The sequence below is a fragment of the Equus caballus genome, chromosome 18 (genome assembly GCF_041296265.1).
Source record: "Equus caballus isolate H_3958 breed thoroughbred chromosome 18, TB-T2T, whole genome shotgun sequence".
NCBI lineage: Eukaryota > Metazoa > Chordata > Mammalia > Perissodactyla > Equidae > Equus > Equus caballus.
Genome location: NC_091701.1, coordinates 13,060,356 through 13,078,795, shown reverse-complemented (window position 1 = coordinate 13,078,795; position 18,440 = coordinate 13,060,356). Strand labels below are relative to the sequence as shown.

At 39.5% G+C, this 18,440-nt stretch overlaps 1 long non-coding RNA gene across 1 annotated transcript; it reads left to right on the top strand.

The window, feature by feature from the left end:
* Positions 1-7,283: 7,283 nt before the first annotated feature.
* On the top strand, positions 7,284-13,837 carry LOC138918753 (uncharacterized). The gene is made up of 3 exons (XR_011428469.1): positions 7,284-7,437; positions 8,357-8,536; positions 13,723-13,837. It is a non-coding gene; the product is annotated as an uncharacterized lncRNA (long non-coding RNA).
* Positions 13,838-18,440: the final 4,603 nt, after the last annotated feature.

The window sequence follows — 18,440 nt, the reverse complement described above, 5'->3', positions numbered from 1 at the left end:
AGTAACTGGCTCCTAAAACTGTTAGCTACATTTAAAAGGTGAGATGGTTGGCATTTGAATCTCAGAGGTTTCGAAAATCAAATCTATAAATACTGATGCCTTTTTTTCTCATTCAAAGGACAGAAAAGTGGGACAATCCCCTGGAAAATGCACATTCCAGTAAAGTCTCCAGGTTGATGTAGGGTAAAAATGCATTACCATTTTAAAATTTGATACATATCCTTGAACTTTGAGCACTAACCTTGTGGGAACTTTATTGTGAAGTTAATCTGGGAAGTACTGCAATTCCACCAGAGGCGTTTCTTCTTGGGATATGAGATTCATCCAGATCTCTAAGAATTCTGAATTTAAGGTTACAGAGTGAATTATGATATTCTTTATGTTTCAAAAAAAATGCACAAAACTGGAAGGGTGGAATAAAGAAGCCAGTATTCCTCCTAGGAAAGGGCAGGTAAGCAACTCTACTAATGAGGTAAGACTAGGTGATCTCTACCATCCTTTCCACCTCAAAAATCCTGAGTAGTCTGTGAATCAATGGTCAAGATGCACTAAGGATTCTAGTCATAGAAAGAAACCAACTTCATGTAATCCCTAATGGTTAGGATTACTATAACTAATCAAGTGGCTAAACATCAAGTATAAGTGGATTAAACCACTCCAGTGAATCTCAGCACACTTAGGATACGATCCATACTCCTTACTCTGGATCGTAAAGTCCTACATCATGCCCCAACTCATTTTTCCTAGCTCGCCTCTTGCCACTCTCCTCGTCATTCTCTGTGTTCAATCCAGATCAGTCCTGTGTTGATTCTTTGAAAATATGAAGCCCATGCCTCACTTCACTCATGCACTTTTCACTTCCTGGTTTATGGCGCCTCAAATATTCTCCCATATCTTTGCATAGCTGGTTAATTCTCAAGTCTCTTCCCAATAATTACTGGAAAGTAGCATTTCAAAGTCACTCTCAGTCATTGCACTGTGCTTTATTTTTTCTTATAGCTCTTTTCACGGATTGGCATTTATACATTATCATATACCTCTTACATGTTTATTTACTTATCTATGTGCTTATTGTCTGTCTCTGTCTACTAGAATATAAAGTTCTCAAAAGGATGGGCCTTTCCAGTCTTTTCCAGGCAAGAGCCTGGCACAGAGTATGTGTCCACTCCTAGAATGCAGGAAACCATGGAAAAATGCTCCCAACCTGGCAATAAGTAAAAGATGCATAATCTACAAAATCAAACTTTCCTTGAGCCCATCACAGACTGAGATTACCAGACAACAAATTAACTAAATTCCAAAATATGATAAACCTCTTCGAAAGGGAGATGAGGCACACAAACTGTGTTTGACAGAACACAAGAGAAAGAGATGGCCCTTATTAATTTAATGAATTCTTAAGGGCAAAGTGTGGGCTAGCGTACAATTTAGAACAACTGAAAACCCCAGGTGCAAGAGAATCTGTACTTACTCACAAAACACATTTTATGTGCCTCCACTGGCTGCTCCCAAGAAAGACTGGGGGCAGGGCAAGAGACCAGAGGACTTCCTTCCATAGTGTAGGCATGCAGGAAGCTATTGATAACTGTGGGGTGAGGAGATAGGCATGAGACACCTTGCACTTCCCTGAACCCTTCTCTCATGTGAAGCAAAGACTTAAGCCACTGAAGGAGCAGTAGAAAATATTTCTGTCCAGGGCTCAAGCAAAATCCATAGCTTCTGAAAAAAAAGAGTAGGAAAAAAACGCTCTTTTTTCCTGAGAGAGAGGTAGAAAACATTTTTAGTCCTAGGATCCTGCTTGGATACAAAGCTAGTCTACTATCACTGGGGAAGAAGCAAGAAATTCTCTCTTATCGAAGAGCCTCCACAGACACAAGGAAGAGTTTGATTGCCATGGGTGGGGAGGGGCAGCAGCAAGGAAAACGCGCCACTCCTGAGGCCCAGGTGCACAGAGTGTATGTAAGACTAAGGCTAGATCAGAATAACCAAGAATCCTCCTATCCCCACTATGAGCTTAGCAGTGAGTAACAAGCTACAGCCGTCTTCCTCCAGAGGCGAGGCAAGAGCACACCACAGGTTTGAAGAGACTGCTGAAAGCTGAGAGTGGAGCAAGAATATTGAGAAAAATCTTCCCACACCTTAGACCTTATTCCAATCATAAGTTAACAGCAACCCACTAAGGGAGAAACTTGTGGAGAAGTCTGTGGTTAATTTGCAATCACAAAGCACAAATCAAGGTCAATTATTATCTACATTCACTCAAAATGCCTCCAACACACATGCATACACACACACACACACACACACACACATTAATGGTCTGATACAGGGAGAGCCATGGCTATTTCCAGGCAAAAATGCACATTTGCCTCTGCCTCTACTTTCTACACATGATGCCTGGTGTGTAATAAAAATTGTGAAACATAGAAGCAAGCAAGCAAAACCCCAAAACTATCTTATTGTCAAGAGATAAAGCCATTGACAGAACTATATTTAGAAACTCAGCAATAATACAGATGTTGGAGCTATCAGACAGACACTTTAAAATAACTTTGATAATTTATATTAAAGGATCTAGTGAAAAATGTGAACAACATGCATAAACAAATGGGGAATTTCAGCAGAGGAGTGAAGAATTACAAAAAGGAGTCAAATAGAAATACTAGAAAAAAACTATGGGATATCAAAAATGAATAATTCCCATTATGGGCTTATATTAAGACAGGGGACACATGAGGAAAGAATCAGTGATCTTGAAGATGTGTCAATAAAAATTATCTAAACTGAAATAGAGAGAAAAAAATAAGTGACAAAAACCAAACAGAGCATCCAAGAACTGTGGGACAATATCAAGTGATCAAACTTGCATTTGACCCATATCAAACAAGTATGGGTCACCAAAGACCCAGAAAGAAAAGAGAGAGAAAACAGAGCCAAAAATATATACTTAAAGAGATAATGGCTGAGAATTTCCCCTAATGAAAGACAACAAACTACAGATCCAAGCAGCTCAAAGTATCCCAAGCAGAATAAACACTTAAACACACAAACAGAGAGAGAGAGAGAGAGCCCACATACAGAGACAGGTTATAACAAAACTCCTGAAAATCAGAGAGAAAATCTTAAAGGTAGACAGAGATAAAGGAAACTGCAGACAGGGCAATAAAGAATGACAGCAGATGTTTCAAAACTATGCAAGCCAGGAGACAACAGTGTGACATCTTTAAAGCATTAAAAAGAAAAAAGCAATGAACTCAGAATTTTATACTCAGTGAAAATAACTTTACAAAAATGAAGAGAAAAGAGGTTTTTTTCACACACAAAAAAGTTGAAAGGACCTGTTGGCAACTGATCTTCACTAAGTGTTAAGAAATAAATGAAATGCTTCAAGCAGAAGAAAGATAATACTAGATGGAAATTTGTTTCCATGCAAAGAAATGAAATATACTTGAAATAATAAAAGGAAGGGAAATACAAAATATATTTTCTCTTATTTTTAATTGTTCTAAAGGATAATTGAAAGCCCATGAAAAGATGCTTGACATCATTAGTTGTCAGAAAAATGCTAATAAAAGCCACAATGAAATACCATTGCATAGCCAATAAAATGGCTAGAATAAAAAAGTTAGATAATAAGAGGTGTTGACAAGGTTATAAAGAAATCATAACCCTCATACACTGCTGGTAGAAATTTAAAATTGTGCAGCCACTCTGGAAAGCAATCTAGCAGCCCCTCAAACAATTGAACGTAGAGTTATCATATCAATCAGCAATTCCACTCCTAGGTATATACCCAAGAGAAATGAAAACATGCATCTACACAAAAACTTGTACATGAATGCTTAAAGCAGCATTATTTATTAATAACCAAAAGTTGGAACCAGCCCAAATGCCCATCAACTGACAAATAGGTAGGAAAATGTGGTGTATCCATACAATGGAATATTGTTCAGCAACAAAACGGAGTGAAGTATCAATCATGCTATAACATGGATGAACTTTGAAAACCTTATGCCTAGTGAAAGAAGACAGTTACAAAAGATGACATATTATATAATTTCACCTTTATGAATTTCCAAGAATAGGCAAATCTATAGAGACAGAGGTAGATTCATGGTGTTTATGTCTGGGAGATGAGGGCCTAGGGGGTGATAGTGGAAGGGTAAAGATTCTTTCTGAGGTGATAAAAATGTCCTAAAATTTAGTGCAGTGATGTTTGCATGTATCTATGAGTATACTAAAACTCATTAAATTTTACACTTTAAATGGATGAATTATGTGGTATATGAATTATATCTCAATAAAATTATTAAACTTAAAAGAAAAAATAATTAACTCTAAGGCAAAAAGAGTAGTACTGTATTGTGAACTTTATAACATATGGAGAAATAAAATACATAATGAGAATAGTGCAAAGATAGGGAGGGAGGAAATAAGGGTTTACTATCATAATCAAATGGGAATACTACAACTGAAAATACAATAACTGAATACTTGACCTTTTGGATATATACATGAATACAAATTCTTTTTAAGCGTAAGATGAGCATTTATCAAATTGACCACATTATCAATAATAAAACAATTCTCAACAAAGTTCAAATGATAGAAATAATATAGTGTCTTCCTTGACCTCATGGATTTAAGCTAGAAATCCATTTTCAAAAAACAATGGAAAATAGTCAAATATGTTGAAATTAATGAATGCACTTCTGAATAATGCATGAGTCAAAGAAATAATTGAAATGGGGAGTAAAGAATATTTTGAACCAAATGGTAGTAAAAATATTATATATATATATATATATATATATACAAACTTTGGGATGCAGCTAAAGCCATGCATAGAAGGAAATTTTTAGTCATAAATGCCTCTATTAGAAAAGAAAGCCAAAAATTATTAATTGAAGCGTCCATCTCAAAAAATTAGGAAAAAAATAAAATTAAATCCAAAGAAAATAGAAGGAAAAATGTAATAAAGAGCAGATATTAATGAAATAGAAAGCATACAGTAGAGAAAATCAGTACAGCCAAATTCTTTGAAAAGATTAATAGAATTGAAAATCCCTAATAATACTGAACAAGGTAAAAAGGAAGAAGCCACAAATTATGAATATCAGAAATTCAAAAGACAATATCACTACAGATCCTGCAGATGATTAAAAGAAAATATTATCAACAACTGTATGCTGGTAAATTTGACAATAAAGATAAAATGGACATATTCCTTGAAAAATACAGCTAAGAAAACTGACACAAGAAGTAAAGAATCTAAATAATTCCATTTCTGTCAACTAAATTAATCCATTATTATAAACCTACTAGAACAAAACTCCATGCCCTCATAAATTTGCTTATGAATTATTCTAAACGCTGAAGGAAGAAATAAAACCAATCTCACAGAAACTATTTCAGAAAATAGAAAAAGAGGACGCTCTTCTCAGCTAGTGTTATGAGGCCAGCATAGCTTTGATTTCAGAAACTTGCTAAGGACATTCTGAGAAAGGAAAATCACAGTCCAACATCTTTCACGAACATAGATACAAAAATTCTTAACAAAATATTAGCAAATCAAATCCAGAGAAACATAGCAGGATAATACAACATGAACACATTGGGTTTTTCCCAGGAATGCAATGCTTATTTAACGTTAAAGAATCAATCAGTGTATTTGTTGCAGAAATGGAGTAGCGAAGAAAAGCTATGTCATCATCTCAATAATTGCAGAAAAATAATTTCATCAAATTTAAAATCAGTTTGCAAAGAAATCCTTAGCAAACCAGGACTAGATGAAAATTAATCTAATTAATGGATTTCTTACTGAAACCTTTCAGCTAACATCATAATTAATGCTGAAATATTTAAAGTTTTACCACTGAGAAGCAAGACAAAGATATCGCTATCGCACTTCTATGAACATTATTGTAAAGCCCTAGCCAGAGCAAGAAAGCAAGAAAAAGAAATAAAAGCCATTAGGAGGGTGTGTTAGTTTCCTGTGACTGCTGTAACAAATTGTTACAAACTTGGTGGCTTAAACAACAATTTAATTCTCTTTACAGGTCTGCAGACTAGAAGTCCAAAATTTGACAGGATTGTGCCCCCTCTGGGAACTCCAGGGGAGGATCCGTTTCTTGTCTCTTCCAGTTTGGCACGTGGCTGCATCACTCCCATTTCTGCCTCCATGTTCATATCAATTTCCCTTCTGTGTGTCTGTGTTATTTCCCTTTTCTTCTCTCTTATAAGGACGCCTGTCATGGCATTTAGGGCTCATCCAGATAATCCATGACAATCTCCTTAGCTCAAGATCCTTAACTTAATTATAACTGCAAAGAGTCTTTTTCCAAATAAGGTAACATTTACAAGTTTGGGGGTTAAGGTTTGACTTCTTTGGGTGGCCATTCTTCAATCTACCACAGATGGAAAATGAATAAATAAAATCATCATTATTTACAGACAACATGATTTTGTAAATCATAAACTCAAAGAATCTATAAATGAAATAAGATACAAATTTAGTAAGGTTGCCAGACACAAACCACCATTTTAAAATTAATTGCACTTGACATACAATCAACAGTTAGAAAATAAAGTTTCAAAAGTATATCATAAGAGGTAGTATGGAAACCAAACGATACCTAGAAACAAATTATGTACAACACTTCTACAGTAAAAACTACCATAACTGAGGGAAACTGGAGAAGACCTAAATAACTAGACAGATATATCACATTTCATAGACTGAAATATCCAATATTGTGAAAATGTGAGATCTCCCTAAGTTGGTCAATAGATTCAAGGCAATCTAAATCAAAATTTTCCTTGCTTTTAAAATGGAAACTGACAAGCTGATACTAAAAAGTGTATGGAAATACAAAGGGCCAATAATAAAGATAAGCTTGAAGAAGAGCAACAAAGGTATAGTTCTTATACTACCAGATATCAAGGCTTAATATAAAACTATAGTAATTAAGACAATTGCATAAGTAATTTAGACACATTGGCATATTCACGGAAAAAATAGAAAGTGCAGAAAGAGACCAACATTATCATTATTCTTCACCTAAGTACTTTCTTCTCCCAGAATCCACCTTTAATTGCTACGGTCTGCGATGTTCTCCTCTTCTCTCCTGACCCATTTCCCCTTAGCATAGACTTTTTTGTTAAAGGTTGTTTGCACATTGATCTTAACCCTCTACTGCCGTAATCTTTTGGAAGGAAAGAAAAAAATCTACTATTTCTTTATATATAATAAAAACTAACCGTCTCTGTAATTTTACTCACAGAAAGGAAGCCCTGCAGGGAACTTTCTAGATGATCTGCTCCAACTCCCGCATCTTATTGAAGAGTGAACCTCAATTCTGAGAGGTGGAGAGACTTGCTAGAGTAACATACGTGGTTAATGGAGGAACCAAACCTAGGGTCCAGTTAAGAAAAATCGTAAGTTGACAGGAAATTCTATCATCTCTGACTCCCTATGAAAAATACAAAGAATACACTCTAACCCCATATAAAAAAATGGCACTTGCTGTTTGTGTATTTCTTATAGTATTGTGATCTGTTTTATATTAAGACCTGGAAGGTCTCCTCAGAATGGATTTTCATTTGTAGAGTCAATCCTCCAGCGAAGGATGACATGGAGAGGAAGGCAGGAGAGGATAATTCAGCATCTCTAAGCTCTCCCTGCTCTGTTTGGTCTAAACCTTGAGCAGAGCAGACATTTTGACAAGTGCTCCCATAGTGCTGTCAAGGTGGGAGGATGAGGAACGACAAAGCGGTATTCACTGTAAGAGACAGGCTGGAGGAGAGGAATGAGACCCCAGCAGTTGGCTGCAAGCTGAGGGAAGTGAAGAAGTTCCATGTTGTGACCCGTGATCTGAGTTCTGAATTGATCTCCCCTTTGAAATCCTACTGTTTATGAAGTTCATTTCAACTCTGCACAGGGTGTCATGGGAAGGGCCATAATCCTGCCTTAGGAACAATGTGCTGACAGACAAACATCGGTGCTATGAGGCAGGGCTAACCTGAGAGCACTCCAAGGGAAAGAGAATCTTGAACAAAAGTAGCCACCTTATTGGCCTGCCAATCCACCCTAGCCAGAAATTTTCTCTCTATTGCACACTTGCGTAAATTAAGATTTATTTAATGAAGGAAGTTATTTGTATCTTTACATCCTCAGCCCTCTTTCCTCTGGGGAATCTGACCTCACTTCCTCACATCTCTGGTTGTACCTTCCTCTCATCAGAGAATTGGTCTCTTTAAGAGATGGGAGATGAGTTCATAAATAGGCACTCCATCTTCTCATGAGCCAATTTCAAAATTAAGCCAAGAAGTCTCCTCTCATTCTCTTTCTCCTTAGGCTTCTGTCACCACTTGGAGCTCTCTGGCAGGAAACACATTTTTGTCTGGTGGTTGTGAAATGAATTGCCAACCGTCAGGTTGGAGGGAGAAGAGCTGGAGCAGGTACCTCAGCACCAAGAGGCCCAGGCATGATGAATACTGGTAGCACTTCAACAGGAACAGAGAGAGAATTCCAGAGGTGGGAAACACGACTCCTCCAACTAGAAAAGAGTTAATGTAATCTTAAGCTCCAAATCACCACAGATGGCTGCCTCAGAGAGTCAGCCGGTCTCCATTCATAGGAAATCACTGGTGGGACAAGAGTTTACATCTGTACCCAAAAAAATCTCTTCTGGTCTCTGCCATGAAGGACAGACCCATGTCAAAAAAGGTAGCCATGGGAAGAGAGAAGCTTATTTCCCCCTCGACCCTCCGTAACACCCTATTGTGTCTGGGAAGGAATGGGGGTAGAAAGTCTAGTGAGAAAATTTCACCACGTCAAACTGTCTCAATCCCTTTTTTTATAGCTGTTGTGGAAAACAAAATGTTTAAGCCCTCGGTCCATGTGTTTAAAAAATAATTATAAAATAAGAGAAATATGCATTTCATGCATGAAGCATTTTAAGACACTGAAGTATGAATCTCACAAAAGCCCCTGCTTCGGTCAGGACACTGGTTGGCATTCATCACTTACTGTAAACCTGGACTTCAGTTCCTGGATTCTTGGGGAGCCTGTGTCTGCTTCGGCAGCTCCTGCCAGCATTCACAGTTCATAGCCCTCTAGTATCACAATTTCCCATCCTGGGAGAATGCGTTGTTCAGGACATACTCCCCTAGTCCTAGGTACAACTTACGGTGAAAATGACCAAGGAATATGTTGAAGCTGAACCGGCTCCCTTTGTGGCTTTCTTTTCTTTTTGCCTTTTAAAAGGATTTCAGGAAATATTTGGAAGATTTTTTAGAAATCATAGCCTTTAGGGAAAACAGTGTGATCACTTATTTATTGAAAAAGCATGCAGTAGAACAGAATGGCCAAGAGGACTAGTTCTGGGGCCAGCCTGCTTGCTTTTACCTCTCATCTCCATCACTTATCAACTGTATGGCCTTGGCCAAGAATGCAAGCCATCTATGCCTCAGACATCTTCATATATGATAAAACGGGGATGATAACAGAACTTAGCCTCACACAATTGTTGTATGTGAAGGAATGCATCACTGATGAGGACATATTGGCTGGCTGTATGAAAAACTTAGAGTTTCTCAACATCTGTGCAGACAAGTGCCTTTCATTTGTCCTTTTAAAAATAAAATCGATCATATACTTTCCATTATGTGTTAAAACAATTTGGAAAGCATGTACACAAAAGTAGAAGAGAGAAGAAAAAACATTCTTGTTGCCCTCCACAAAGGGAAAAACTGGTTAAATTTTGGTATGTTTCCTTCTGTTCTTTTTCTGACATAGATAAAAGAAAACCAAATCATACACATAGTTGTGAGTTTGCTACTAATGCCAATCCAGAAGAAGATGGCTTATAAAGGTAAATGTACTGAATAGCTCAAAACTGGACCCAGTTTCATCTTGCTTGAGGCATTGTCCAGAGTGGTCTCCACGATTATTCCATTGAGCGCTCCTGCTTCTCCAGCCAGAGGGCAAGAACTTCAAGGGGAAAAAATTACAGTTTATTCATTTTATAACTTTCCCACTTTTATAAACATAGGTCCAGGCATATGATAGATTCTCAATAAATCATTGTAGAAGAGGATTGAGAAACCATGGGGTAATTTATTATTGTTATGGTAGTGATATTGAAAACCTTGGCTAGGGTAAGACCAAAACTTTGTTTGCTGAAATAACTGAAGTCTCCAACAAGTAAAAGTTCCTGTTAATGAATTCAAAGAAAATTCCCAAGTACTTTAGCTTACCTGTTGAGGGCAACCTTTGGTCCTATTAGGGATAGCATCAAATTGTCAGAGCTTGTTTGGCAATTTTCACAGAGGAGTAGAGATGCTTGAATAGCCCAGACCAAAAAGGGATGCTCGTTAACCTTTTTCTAAGGACCTAGCTTGGGGAGGATCACAGACAGTGGGGTGATCGGGGAAGGGCATGTCTTCTCAGTTGGCCTCACTGGGGGCATGGTTGGCATAATCTGATCTCACCCTGGATATTCTCACAGAATTGGCTCTCAGCACAGAAGTCAGAAGTATTTGTCTTTGAGGTCAACCTCTTCATCCTCTTGTGGGTGGCTACTCCTATTCCTAAGTACCCAGGCCCTTTGAGGCACTTCTGATGTGTCCAGAATTAATTTCAGGAAACCAACCTCCATCTGACATTTACATCTTAGCAGGAATAAGTCACTGTGCTCCTTCCCCTAGGTGAACTAATTCTTTAAGTCTCATCTGTCACAGTGTAAAGATATTTCTGTCTCCTATGTCAACCAATAGAGGAGGGAAGAATTTGGGGAGTATTAGAACCACCCCAGGTCCTGGAGTTTTACTATAAAAACGGACACTTCATTATGCCTGTTCTTACTCTTACTTTCCCCAGTGCTCCTGGAACCCTCCTCCTCCTAGCACTTCCTTCAGTATTCTTTCTTTCTTTGAACCATAGAGTTACAAACAAAGCTTTTTCTCATTGGATCTTCACAATAACTAGTACAGCTGGCAGGGAAGAGACTAAAATTATTTACAGTTCACAGATGAAGAAATTGAGATTTAGAAATAAGGATTGTCAGAGCAAAGGTACACAGGGTTTAATGGCAGAGACAGGAGTAGATACAGGTGCCCTGACTTGGGCCCAGAACCTTTTTCTCACTAGCACCCCACTGTGGTGAGGTAGTGGCTGAAGTCAGAGCCCGTGACCCTTCCTCAGGGTTGGGTCTTCCTTGCCATTCATTCAAGTAAGAACAAGACTTTGGTGGAAGAGGCTGCTTGACTCCAGCGAGATGCTACTCCCCTCCACAGGCCTGGCCACAGGTGAGAAGAGAGGAGTTGGGTTGGTCAGGTAGGCAGGACTGCTTGTGTTTGGCCTCTGCCATCACCAGCGCCTGAAAGTCTGGGATTTCTTTCTAGTGTTGCTGGATAGCTTTCCCCAACGTTTTAGAGAAATAAGAACTTGGATGTGTCATCTAAGTAATTCCAAGTCCAAACTGAAATTTTATTGTCTCTATTGACTGTTTATTCACTTTTATCTATCTGTGGTCTCCAGAGCATCAGTGCTACTGATACTTGCCTACAGCCACCTCAGTCAGTGTCAGAATTATCCTGAAATATCTGAAAATGCTGCCATGCTGTGAAACCCAAGTAGTTTTTCTATGAAGGCTGTACATGAAACAGCTATGCCGCATAATAAAAATGATTGTTATAGATAAGGTTTGCTGAGTGCTTATCACGTGCTTCAATGCGTTTTATGTAGGCATTAGTCAGTATAGGCAGGGAGATGCTACAATAACAAAATTACCATGAGTATTTGTTCTCTATTCTGTCGTAATAACTTACTACAAATTTAGAGCTTAAAACCTGGATTTACTATCTTACAGTTCTGTCGATCAGAAGGCTGACACAGACTTCATCAGACTAAAATTGAGGCAACAGCAGGGCTGTGTTCCTTTTGGGAGGCTCCAAGGAAGAATCCATTTCCTTACTCATTCATGTTGTTGGTAAAATCCAGTTCCTTGCAGTTGTAGGACCCAGGTTCCCTTTTTCTAGCTGACTGTAAACTTAGGTCCCCACTCCCAGCTTCCAGAGACTGCTGCCTTCCTTGGTTCATGGCCCCCTTCCTTCATCTTCAAAGCATCAATGACATGTTGAGAACTTCTCACATTGCATCCCTCTGACCTACCTGAGAAAAGTTCTCCGGTTTTAATGACTCATATGGAGACTGGACTCCAACAGATAACCCAGAATAATCTCCTCATCTTGAAGTCCATATCCTTAATCGAATCTACAAAATTCCTTTTGTCATGTAAGCAAAAATGTATTCACAGGGTCCAGGGGATGAGGGTGTGGACCTTTTTGGGGAGTCATTTTTTTGCCTGCCACAACCTGAAATCTCAGTGGCTTAACACAAAATTTTTTTTCTTGCTCACGTAAAGTCTAGTGGGTATAATGCAGCTTCTCTCTATCTTGGATTTCTAGCGTTTAGGAGAAATGACATTTATGTCAATGCTATTGCTGAATCAAGTAAAATGGAGACTATCGGGTTAATAAGACAGCCTTGACTAGGATAATGTTGATGGAAAGAGAAGATAGAAGCCTGCTTGGGGTGGGCTAAAGAGATAATAGGAGGAGGTTATTTGAAGATAGTAGTATAGACAACTATTATTTTCATTTTATGGAGGAGAAAATCAAGGGCTAGGGGTTGTCTATATAGAGCCTAGAGTGGTCCCCAGGAAATTGAGAAGTTGGTGAAGTTTGTCTGGAGGTCACTCCATTAGGGCATGAATTCTAGACTGACTCTCAAAAATCCAGGGTCTGGACTCAGGCCATTTATTTCTCTGAGAATTTACTTGACTATGTGCCCATGGTGTCAAATACAGATAATACATTGAAGGTGTAATATGTATGTCTATAATACATAAAAATATGTATATATTTACCACGTATCAAATTAAACAAACAAAAAATACAGTGTAGTAAGGGCTATAATAGGTTTGAACAAGGATTTCTTACATCTGAGAATAAACTAGCCTATGTTAAATTTGTGCTGCATTATATGTTATGTGTTCAATCGATCCTCTGTTAAGGAAGATCTGTCCAGTGTGAAAACAAAGGAGACAGTAGTTTACGATCATTATGAGTATTGAGTTTAGAACCCGACACTTAGGCTTAAATCACTACTTTGCTACTTACAGCTACATCAAGTTAATTAACTTTCCCCAGTGTCTACTTTGCCATCTGTAAAACAGATATGACAACAGCCTCATCCTGTAAGTGAGATAAATGCAGAATTAATGTAAAGCACCTAGAACAATACTCAATAAATATTAGGCATTATTATTGTTATTATAGTTAACTGGATGTGAAGAGGATGTGGGGGTGGTGATGAATGGGTGGAGGACTCAGAGAAGGCATGATAGGAAAGCTTTTCAGTCAGCTACTTAAAGGATGGATTGAAGTGTGAGACTGCAGATGGAAGGTCTGGTCTAGGTCTATTTTGAGAGTTAGTGATAAGGAGGAGGGCCTGAACTATCAGTGGCCATGGAGGTGGTGAGGATAGCATGGATTTGAGAGTTCTTTAGGAGGTAGAATCAGAAGGACCTGGTGGTAGGGAAAGGAAGGGTTGAGGCTAACTCCCAGGGTTCAAGTCTATGATACTGGATGGTATCATCAACTAAGAGAAGTTTTGTGGGAGAAGATGACCTTAATTTTGGCTCTGTTTACTTCTAGGTGCTGCAAGACCCACAGGTAGAGATGACTATGCTCCACTGGATGTGTGGCTCTGGGCTTCTGTTCTCTCCATCTCATTTGAAAATAAAGATTCAGGTAATACCTGCATGCTGGCCCTGGTCGTCCAGTCGTTAGTATTTGGCGCTCTCACTGCCTTGGCCTGGGTTTGCTTCCTGGTCAAGGAACCACACCCCCAGTCCCTTGGTTGTCATATTCTGGCAATTGCATCAGACAGGTTTCAACAGAGCTTCCAGACTAGGAGGAAGGAACTGGCCACCTACTTCCAAAAATTGGCTGTGAAAACCCTGTGAATAGCGGTAGAGCATTGTCTGATACAGCACTGGAAGGTGAGAGGATAGAACAATAAAAGACTGGGCAGTGTTCCTCTCTGTGGTACACAGGGTCACAAGGAGTTAAAATTGACTTGACAGCACTAACAACAATATCCACAAAGAAGTAGTAGTGGAAAGTTTGTGTGTGAGTAATATCACCAAGGGATAATGTAGAATAGGGTTTTTCAGTTTTGACATTATTGACGTTTTGGTTGGGAGGGTTTACTTCTTGGGGGCGGGACTTGCTTATACATTGTAAGATGTTTAGCGGTGCCCCTGGCCTCTACCCACTACATGCCAGTAGCATCCCCTCTCTCCAGTTACGGCAACCAAAAATGTTTCCAAAAATTGCAAAGTATCCCTGGGGGACACAATTGCCCCTGGTTGAGAACCACTGGTCAGAATAAAGGCACGAGGTCAAAGAATGGAACCCTGAAGTCCACCAACATTTAAAAGGAAGATAGAGGAATAGGAGTTAGTGGGAACAATCAAGAGTGGAGAGTTTCAAGAGACAAGTGTTTAGAAAAGTCTTCCTCTATGGAGAGGTCACATAAAATATGGGCAGAAAAAAATGATGTGTGAATTTGGTGATGAGAAGGTCCTTGGTGACCTTATTCAGAGGACTGGTGGGAGCAGGAGCTTAGAGGTGAGGAATAAATGGGATGCGTGGGAGTAGAGTTAGTGAAAGTAAGTCAATAAACTTGAGTAAGAAATGAAGGGGTGAGGAGGCAGTAATTAAAGGGGTGGCATATCAAAGGCGTGTCTTCTGAAGATGAATCTTCTTGTGTAGCGCTGCTTCGGGAGCTCGTGCAGGCAATGACCTTATGTTATTTCTTTTTGAAATATCATACTTGATTTATAAGAAAAGGCTCAATAAATATATATCTGTTGATTCAGGGACTTATTTTGTTACCATTTCTTGGACTGTGGATATTTTAAAAGAACTCCAGGAAGAAAGAGATGTTTCACGCAATAGGATGAATCACAAATGACAGGATTTCAGACATGAGTCAGAGATATTTTGGGTGCAGCCCTGCCCTGTGTCCTCTTACCATACCACCTACTCACCTCACATTTCCCACATGGACCCATTGTTCCCTTTTTTGCTGCCAACCAGACTTTGTTCCCTAACTCAAGTCATGGGTAATTATTTCACCCCTGACTAATTCGCAGTGACGAAGAGCTAGTGAACTGGGTAGAGAAGGAGAACAAATTTGGTGTCCTTGTCTTTCCCGGACTGTTCAGGCTGGGAGAGATTGGAATGTTCCCCTGGACTGAATTGCACAAAATTGTACCGTCAGTCTTAAGGGTGTCTGCATGAGCTAATGAGATACAAATAGTGACACATCAAAAAAAAAGCCCAACTGAAAATTTCATAACTTATAATGTTGTCCTAAAGGAGGCAGCAGAGTACATAAAAGGGGAGGGGAGAAGGAAACACGGCTAACAGCACGACTTTTGAGTGGAGTCGTTGGTTTATCTATAGCTTATGAACATAATCTCAGCCTAAAAAGATGAATGAGAAGAGGTTCCGAGAAAGAAAATCTATTATTTGAAGATGTAGAATTGCAGTTTTGTAAAGCCACAAGCACAGGCAAAGCCTATTTTCATTTGGTTTTGACCATAGCTCATGCCATCTCCCCAAAAGAACCCACAACCAGAAATAGATTTTTTGTTTTTTAATTTGTTAACCAATCCATTTACACCAAGAACCATCCCAGATCATAGCCTCTGAGGAGGCAAGACTGACTTAGGCCTTACTCACGGCTGTTCCTTTCATCCCTTAGCCTGGTGCCTGCCACCTAGCAGTTCCTTGGTTAATGTTTATTGAACTAAAAGATAGGATTTTTTAATTGATGCAGTTTAAAGTAGGATTTTGAATGTCTCATTTGATTTTAAATGAAAACTCAGAAACTTCAGCCTAGCCTCGGGTGACACCAGGGGCCTTGAGAGAACAGTTTTCAGGTAAGCCCCAACTTCTGATGTATTGCTCAACAACCAGCTTAATCAGAACGCCTTCTTGAAGCCCACACGATGAGCAGTGACATGCTAATTGAAATGTACTTTCCCAAGTGAACCACTTAGCAATTTATATAAATATCAAAGCCCTGGGCTTTACTGTCAGTCTTTGTTTTGGAATGAGAAATTTATAAAAAACATATGTTTCCAACTGTCATTGACAGAGTGTTCTGAAAATATGGCCACTGAATCACTTCCGACTTTTCTTTCTGCAGACATGGAACTAGTCAGGGTACATTTCTCTGTTAATAACATCTCCTTTCAGAAGGAATCTCTTTCACACGAGGGTTTCATTACTAAATTCTGGGGAGCTATTGATAATGGAGGTGGTACCCAGGGAAAGAATGGCCAGGCAGAAACAGCTAGAATATTTGAAATTCTAATTCTGGCAGATGAGAAAAGGGAAGCAATTATGAGAGAAACGACTGATCTTGTTGCGGCTTGGTAATCCCAATGAATAATATTGTCTTTCCTGGTGATTGTTAGACACGAGCATGTGTCCCTGTCACAGGCAAAGATCTGTGATTGTAAGTGAAATCCTGCCTGAATCTGGAGACTTTCCTATTTGAGCTGGAAGTGGGACCGTCAAACTGTGATCATAAGTCTGGCTTGCTGAAGGACTTGAGAGTGGAGCTGAAAGTGTGAAATCCTACAATAACTGTGTCACTGTGCTACACAGAGCCTCTTTTGTCTTCTTAAGCTATCCGACTTTCCCATAGGGTTTCTTTCCCCAAACATGCCTCAAATGGTGTCGCTTAATGAAAAATGCCACTCAGAACAAGGTAGCTTTCACCGATGACCATACGAGGTGGACATTCTAGTAATTCTAGTCACATGGGAGAGCAGGACGGGTTTAGATAGCTTGGGAAAATGAGTTCCGAGAGTGGCACCCAGAGAATGGCCCGGCTGGTGGGGCAGAAAGAGTGGGTCATATGTCAGTCCATGTCCTCCACGAGCCTCTCCAATCCATCGCAAAAATGCCACAGGCCCCAAAGCCCAGGCGATTGTTTTGTTTCTAGTCTACATATAAATCTTTTAATTGCATGTCCTAAGCCTTGAGACATTTATGTGGAATTGTTTTGGAAAAAAAAGAAAGGAAGGGCGGAAGAGAGAAACTTCTGCTGGCAGCCAAGCGATCTGCATTTCATTTCGATTTAGATAGTTTTGCTATACATTTTTTTCCCAAGGTTTCATGGATTTCAATAATATATCTTTCATCACCAGATCACCAAAAACTGGTTGTGTTGAGCTGTCCCTGGGGCTTCAGAGTGCATATCAGGGATTACTTTATAACTGGGAACTCATGAATTGTACGGGGTTTACAAATGACTTGTTTTTCTCAGTTTAATGGTCAAACCATGAAACTGATAACTTATTCCCGGAAGGGTATGTGTATGATATGTTAAAGGGTCTTTGAGAACAGGATTAAAAAATAATCAAAACACACACACACGCAGACATACTCAGCTAGTTTTAAGTAAGACATTTGCAGAGTGGATGAGGCCTGACTGCTATGAATTGCAGGCTTTAAAATGTCCATTTTAATGTGTTTTTATGTCTCTCTACCCTTGACCCACCTATTCCAACCACGCTAAAAGCTTTGGGCTGAAATTGTTTTTAACCTCTTGGCAGCTATCATTCGACCCTGCAACCCAAGCATGGCATTGTGCAACCCAGTGGCCTTCCAGTAGGAAGCAGCACTGGAGAAGCCCTGAGCTCAGCGTTTGGGACCTGCATCGTGGGAGTCACTGAGCTGGCAATGGGTGCAGCGGGTGGTGGGGTGAGGAAGGGCAAGCGTGTGTGATGCCTTTCTGAGCACATCTGTTTTATTTCATATCGGCCTGATGGCTGTAGCAGGGCAGGGGGAGCAGGAGGGGGGTCGATAGGTGTGGGGTTTCTACAAAAGATATGTTTGGATTTCCATTTTATAGGGATGAAAGGACTTGTGTTTGCTGAATTGCGAACCCATAGAGATACCCTGGGCTGGGAGCAGGGAATTCGGTTGCAGCCTTCGGAGTGGAGGTGATTTATGGCTGGCCGCAGGAAGAGTCTAGGTCCACACACTGAGGGAGGTGGGAATTGAGGAGGCGGAACAAGAAAATGAAAGAAGGACTGGAATTTTCCTGACTCTCCAAAAGCTCTCTCAGTATAACCCTGTGATGAGTTAGGTGCAAATGAATCAGAAACATATGGATTAAACTTCCCTTCAAGTGAAGGAAATAGTGAGAAACAATGGTTGTCAAACTGGGGGCTTGGACCATTCTAATGTGAACTCAGTTGAAAAATATCTCAGGTGACAGACAGGCGCAAGGTCTTCCTATGAGGGCCATTCTCCAATTTTGAGGACAGTTACACCGAAAGCTGATA